The following is a 7,144-nucleotide window of genomic DNA, read 5'->3' as shown; positions in this document are numbered from 1 at the left end:
AAGGTTGTATGCTACACAGAGATCTTGTTTCCCAAAGATCAACATTTGAATATTAAAATATTTCACCAGAATGATCCAATGTATATATCAGATATGAAACGGGGATTTTATGTAATGCTGTGGAAAACAGAAATAAACCGCTGCACTGTTGTCTGTTGAACATTCAAGAGCAGGAAGTAGAAAGAAAATATAAAACTATAAATAAATCTTTCCCATTTATAGAAACTGTTCCAGGTTAATTTCACCATACAATGTTCAGTGACACTTGTGAGATTATTCTGTTATCATATGTTACCTTATATATGTAATCAAAGTAGTTGAATTATGATACTGCTGTAGATCATATTATACCCCTTAATATAGAGTGTGTGATCAGTATGTAGTTTTAGTTTGCATTATACTTCTGACTTAAAAGAGTGTGAAAATCATTAGATCTATTGGAGTGACCTGTATTACTCGACACTGTTGAATGTGTTACACTGTTTCTTGACATTTCATACTGCTGAATCATGAAGAGAATGTTGTGTGCAGAAGACCTTGTGCCTATAATAGAAGAGAAAGACCACATTCCATACCCCCACCTTTACGGAGAGCAGAAAAACAAGGAGCCGAGGTCATAACTTAGGCGCCGTAAGAGAGAAAACATGTGAATGTTTAGGCTTTTACGACTAGGTGGGGCCACTAGGGGCTATAAAGGCTGAGTAACCCGTCACCATTTTGAGACTTGCTGTGACCCTCTGCAGGCAGGTCTCCCCATCATGATGGTTCTTATGCTCTTAAGTGTTGAATTATATGGAAATAAAATATTGTTGATTGAGCATTTATACACCGAGTATTGTCCTTCCTTCAGCCCAAAGATTAAAAGAATTGGGAGATTTTAACAACTTGGTGCCGTGACCCGGATCTTTGGTGTGCTGAGGAGGGGCAGATTTGGCCTGTGGTGAGATCGTGGGGCGAGGCGAACAGAGGGCCGGCCTAAACAGAAAGGTAAGCACAGCCTGTTGTATTATAAATACCAAATGTGCATATTGGGCTTTCCAAATTAATCTGTTCGCTGAGTTACACGTATTTTCACATTAAATTTGTCGGTGTCTGGTTTTTGGCATGAGATACTAACAACATAAGTTGAGGCCGAATTCCAGTGTGTTAGATAAACTGCTTCTACCAAGAAACTAATAATACACTACGTTGAGCTAGTTGCAGTTGAACTGCTTCTACCAAGAAACTAATAATATACTACGTTGAGCTAGTTGCAGCCCACTTTACCTTCCACATTTAACTTTGTCTAAGACTGGCTTCTGTAGCAATAATACATTAGAAGCTTTTTTGGAGATGTGGCCATAAGTCCAGTACATTGAATAGAGGTTTTGAAGTTGGTTTATGGTGTCGGTTAAGCCCTCGTTGATGCGGCCATGAAATTAGTATAAAATTAAGGTTAAGCAGATGCTGGCTTACGGTGTCGGTTAAGCGCCAGTAACGCGTAACGCGTCCGTAGGTTTTGGTTTATGATGCGGCCGTGTTCTGGTGATGCGGTCGTAAGTGCAGCATGAGTGGTAGCTGGTTTCAGCACATTGAATAGAGGTTAGACGGTGGTTTATGGTGTCGGTTAAGCCTCGAGGGCTGCGGTCATAGAATTATAAGTAAAATATTTACTTCACCCCGATTAAAGGTAAAGCAGATGCTGGTTTATGGTGTCGGTTTTGAGCCTCGGGGACGTGTGCATCACTTCTGTTTTATGATGCGATTTTGCCCCGTGGTGGCGGCCATAAGCGCAGTGAAAGGGGTACCTGGTGTATGGTGCGGTTGTGCTTCGGAAGAGTTCTAACAGTTGAGCTCAGAGGTTTCTGTGTAAATTTCCGCTGGTGAAAAGCGCTCTCTGTGGGTCTCACTGCTGGTGAGGCGCTCTGGGCGCCAGTGTGTGTGAAGCGCTCTGGGTGCAGTTCTGTGTGGGGGCGCGCTCTGTGTGTGAAGAGTGAACACAGTGACAGTGGTGGTTGATGTGTGATTAGGAGGACACTAGAGTAAAGACACATTTTAGGATCAAAGGTTGATACCTAGTGTACCTGTGGAAATTAATTTTGTTCATGGTGTGGCGACCCCCCTGTCTGTGGACGCACAGGCCGGTCCAGCGTCGTCTGGGTGCCGAGGTGGCGACTTGGGAACTTAGGACTCCCGCATAGCTACAGAATAACACTGGAACGGCCGTGTAATCACGGGTTCACATTTATTCTGGACTAGACCAAGACACATTTTGCGATCAAAGGTTGAGCTCTAGAGTAGTCAAAGAAAAAGGTTGAATTCCTCGTTTCAGTGGTTGAAATTGTTGTGTGCCTGTCCCCTGACGAGTGTGAAATTAAATAAAGAGGGAATTTGGAGCCACATAGAGATAGACGGGCATAATTGGGTGTATTACTCTGTGGTGTAATAAAAATAATAAAAAAAAAAGGAGAGAGAGAGAGTAAGAGGTGTGTAGTGGAGAATTATTGAGAAGCAGAGAGAGGAATGTGTTGGGAGACTGACGTGCAGTTTGCGCTGTCAAGGTGGGCGTGTTGCCTGCTTATCTGTTTAACAGTGATGAAAATGATATTAAATAAATCTCTTAGTGTGTTAATACAGGAAGCTACGGACCTGGACCAACTGCCCACCACAAGCACAGCGGCCGAAGCAAAATTATAGTAATGGGAACCACACCCAGCAAGAATCAGCAGCTGTGAAACAGACAGCAGCGAGCAGAGAATTAGAGGAGAAATTAAGAGAAGTTTTAACACAAAATTAGGGCCAACAGACTTGTGGAGGTTGGGAAGGCGTCCGGAGCATCACAACAAGAGGTGAAACAAAAACACACACGAGCAGAGAAATGTGAGAGAAAGGCTCCTTTTAAGGTAACGCCTAGTTTGAGAAAAAGTTAAAATTAACCTGCCTATAAATGTACACACATGCAATGAAAAAACAGCTTACACTCATGAACATGTGAAGATTTTCCAGCAAGGTTAAAGCAGCAAAAATTAACATACACCTGTTTTTTGTTTTTAATGATGAAGTTTATCCATTACTAACAAATAAACCCTCTGGGTTGCAGGACAACAATTTAGCTTCAAAGAAAAAGAAAATAAAGAGACTGGTATGACCAACCAGTGAGGAAACAACAAATTTAGTGGTTAAGAGTCAAACTGTGAGATGTTTTCTGCTGATTCAACAACACAAGTGATTACTGATGGAAAGAAAATTCTCTTTTGTGAGTTTAAACATGATCTTAAGAATTTGAACATGTGCATGTTGTCCTGTCAACTTGGTGGGTTATGAGTTGATTATATTGTGAAAAAAAAAAAAAAAAGGGGAGAGAGAAGCTGACACAGGGCCTGGCCCGGTGTTTCTCCCCTCTCGTTGTAACATAGCCAACACAACATCATTTTCCTGTTTGTACACTTTGGTTTGTTTTTGTTTTGTTTTGGGTTTTTTTGTTTATTCTCTTTATGTTTAATTAGAATAGAATAGAATTAGAATAGAATTCAACTTTATTGTCATTGCACATGTCACAGGTACAGGGCAACGAAATGCAGTTTGCATCCATCCAGAAAGTGCTTTAGTCGTGATATAGATATATTACAATATAAATTAGCAATAATAGAGATGTGTAAGTATATTACAGAAATGGGTCTATTGTGGTATGTTATAATGTACACAGTGTGAAGTATGTTATGAATATTCTATAACTATAAGTATGTACAGGCTGTAGTGAGTACAAGCTATGTACAGGCTATGAACAGGATATAAATATGAAATAAAAACTATACAGAAATCTGAGATATACAGTTATACAGAATGTGAACTATGTAAGTTATAAACAGTTGTGGGATTAAAAATTATCGTATGTACAGAATGATTATCTACACAGAACTATACAGTAGTGGTAAAGTGCTAGTGGTTGTGGGTGTGTGTATGTTCAGTCCATGAGTTTAACGTGGGTCAGATGTCAGGAGGCAGAGTTCAGGAGTCTGACAGCTGTGGGGAAGAAGCTGTTCCGGTACCTGGTGGTCTTAGTCCGGAGGCTCCTGTAGCGCCTCCCAGAGGGCAGGAGGGTGAAGAGTCTATGTGATGGGTGACTGGGGTCTCTGATGATTTTCCCAGCCCTTTTCAGACACCGCTTCCTGTAGATGTCCTTTATGGCAGGAAGTGGTGCTCCGGCGATGCGCTGGGCAGTTTTCACGACCCTCTGCAACGCCTTCCGGTCCGAGGCAGAGCAGTTCCGCACCAGACTGTTATACAGTTGGTCAGGATGCTCTCGATGGTGCAGCGATAGAAGTTCACCAGGATGTCTGAGGACAGGTGGTTCTTCCTCAGAGTCCTCAAGAAGAAGAGGCGCTGGTGAGCCTTCTTGACCAGCTTGGAGCAGTTGGTCGTCCAGATGAGATCCTCGGAGATGTGGACTCCCAGGAACTTGAAGCTGCTCACACGCTCCACAGCCATCCCTTAATGTGGATGGGTGGATGTGGGTCAGCATTCCTCCTGTAGTCCACGATGAGCTCCTTAGTCTTCTCGGTGTTAAGCAGCAGGTTGTTTGTGTCGCACCACTCAGCCAGACGATCCACCTCCTCCTTGTAGGGCGGCCTCATCGTTGTCACTGATGAGGCCAATCACCGTGGTGTCATCTGCAAACTTAATGATGGTGTTGGAACCATCAGCAGGTCTGCAGTCGTGGGTGAAGAGGGAGTAGAGGAAAGGGCTCATCACACAGCCCTGTGGTACACGGTGTTCATTGTGATTGTTGATGAGCAGCGGTTATCCAGTCGGACATGTTGGGGGCGGTTGGTCAGGAAGTCCAGTAACCATTTGCAGATGAGGGAACTGATGCCCAGGTCTGTCAGTTTCCTGATGAGTTGTGAGGGTGGATTGTGTTGAATGCTGAACTGAAGTCTATAAACAGCATTCTGGCGTAGGTGTTGTTGTTGTCCAGGTGTGAGAGGACAGAGTGCAGTGCAATGGAGACTGCATCCTCTGTGCTCCTGTTCTGGCGGTATGCAAATTGGTGGGGGTCCAGGGTGGGGGAGACAGGATTTGAAGTGCGCTAAGACCAGCTGCTCTAAGCACTTAGTGATGATGGGGGTGGGCTACTGGGCGGTAGTCATTGAGGCTAGATGGGTTGGAGTTTTGGGTATCGGGACGATGGAGGTGGATTTGAAGCAGGCCGTTACCACAGCGTGGGCCAAGGACAGGTTGAATATGTCTGTGAGCACTCCTGCAAGCTCCCCAGAACACGCTCTGAGAACACGCCTGGGATACCATCAGGACCTGCAGCCTTGTGGACATTGATCCTGCTCAGCACCGCTCCTACATCGGTGGGGAGAGAGTCAGAGGTTGGTGGTCTGGCGTCATGTCTGTTATGGTTGTGGTTGTGGGGTTCCCTCGCTCAAAACGAGCATAAAAGTTGTTGAGCTCGTTGAGGAAGGAGGCATCAGAGGATGTGGGGAGGGTTTGGTGGTCCTGTAGTCTGTAATGGTCTGGAGTCCTTGCCACATGCGTCGGGGTTGGAGTTGGAGAAGTGTTCTTCTACCTTCTTTTTGTAATGGTGTTTGGCTTTTTTGATGCCCTTCTTTAGATTAGCCCTGGCTGTACTGTAGGCGTGTGCATCTCCTGACCTAAAGGCGGTGTTGCGGGCCTTCAGGAGGAGACGAACATCCCGGTTCATCCAAGGCTTCTGGTTGGGGTACATGGTGATCCGTTTCTGGGTGGTGACACTGTCTGTGGTTTCGAGATGTAATCCAGTACAGATGAGGCGTACTGGTCCAGGTCTGTGTGGGTGAACATATTCCAGTCTGTGTTTTTAAATCTGTCCTGGAGCACTGCATCTGTCCCCTCTGGCCACACTTTAATTGTCTTCACAGCAGGTTTCACACGTTGGATGAGTGGTGAATAACTAGGTGTGAGGAACAGGAGAGATGGTCCGATTGTCCAATGTGGGGAGGGGTGTTGCTTTGTAGGCTCCAGCCAAGTTGGAATAAACATGGTCTAAAGTCTTGTCTCCTCTGGTGTGGCAGGAGACATGTTGGTGGAATCTAGGGAGGACTGTCTTTAAGTTGGTGTGGTTGAAGTCGCCAGCAACAATAAAAGCAGCCTCGGGGTGTGTTTATTCTGGTGTTTGTTAATGGCTGCAGAAAGTTCTTTCATGGCCAACCTAGCATTAGCGTCGGGGATATATACTGCAGTGAGTATGATCAAGTGAGCTCTCTGGGGAGATAGTAAGGTCTGCATTTGACCATTAAAAACTCCGCATTAGGTGAGCAATGACTCTCAGTAGTAGTGGAGTTCATGCACCAAGCATTGTTAATATAAATGCACAAACCTCCACCTCTGGTCTTGCCGGAGTCATCTGCTAGCCTGTCAGCTCGGTGTGTGTGGCGTCCTGCTAACTCGATAGCATTGTCTGGGCAGCTGTTGTTCAACCATGTTTCGGTGAAAAACATGACATTTCAGTCCATAATCCGTCTGTTGTTAGTGATGGAGAGCCGTATCTCATCCATTTTGTTTGCCAGAGAACGGACATTGGCGAGGAAAATACTGGGTAAAGGCAGCCGATGTGGTGTTAGCTTTAGCTTAGCCCGTAGCCCTCCGCGCCTACCTCGCCTTTGTTTACGTTCTCGGCGCCGTCTGCGTGCACTTCCGCCCGGCCGGGAGAGTGGGCAGCCTCGGTGTTCTGGAGATCTCTGGGATGAGTCGGAGATCGGCGATAAAACTGTTGGAGTTATGAGTCCAGATGTCCAGAATCTCTTGTCTGCTGTAGGTCAGCAACGCACAGCAATTCTGGATGAATAATCCGGTTAAAAGTAGATAAAAAACCGCTAAATAGCAGATTCTGGAGAGACACTGAGCCTCGCGTTGTTCACGCGCCGCCATCTTGGTCGGCTTTGCCGGCCCTGAAAGCCGAGGCTGACCTGGACTCCTGCTCTCCCCTCTACGTGACCCTGACCAAATGCTGCAACAGCTGGACCCACAACAATAACCTGAAAATGTCAACAGTGCTGTAGGAAAAGGATCTCATGCAGCAGAGACGGAGAGCACTAAACCTAAGGCCCGTTTCACTACACGGGGGAAAATTCTCAGACAGCTTCAGCTGACAGAGCTGTGACGAGACGCCCGCCAAGCCCGA

Source organism: Oreochromis aureus, linkage group 3, assembly GCF_013358895.1.
Source record: "Oreochromis aureus strain Israel breed Guangdong linkage group 3, ZZ_aureus, whole genome shotgun sequence".
NCBI classification, from domain to species: domain Eukaryota; kingdom Metazoa; phylum Chordata; class Actinopteri; order Cichliformes; family Cichlidae; genus Oreochromis; species Oreochromis aureus.
Note: the sequence above shows the minus strand (reverse complement) of the source record.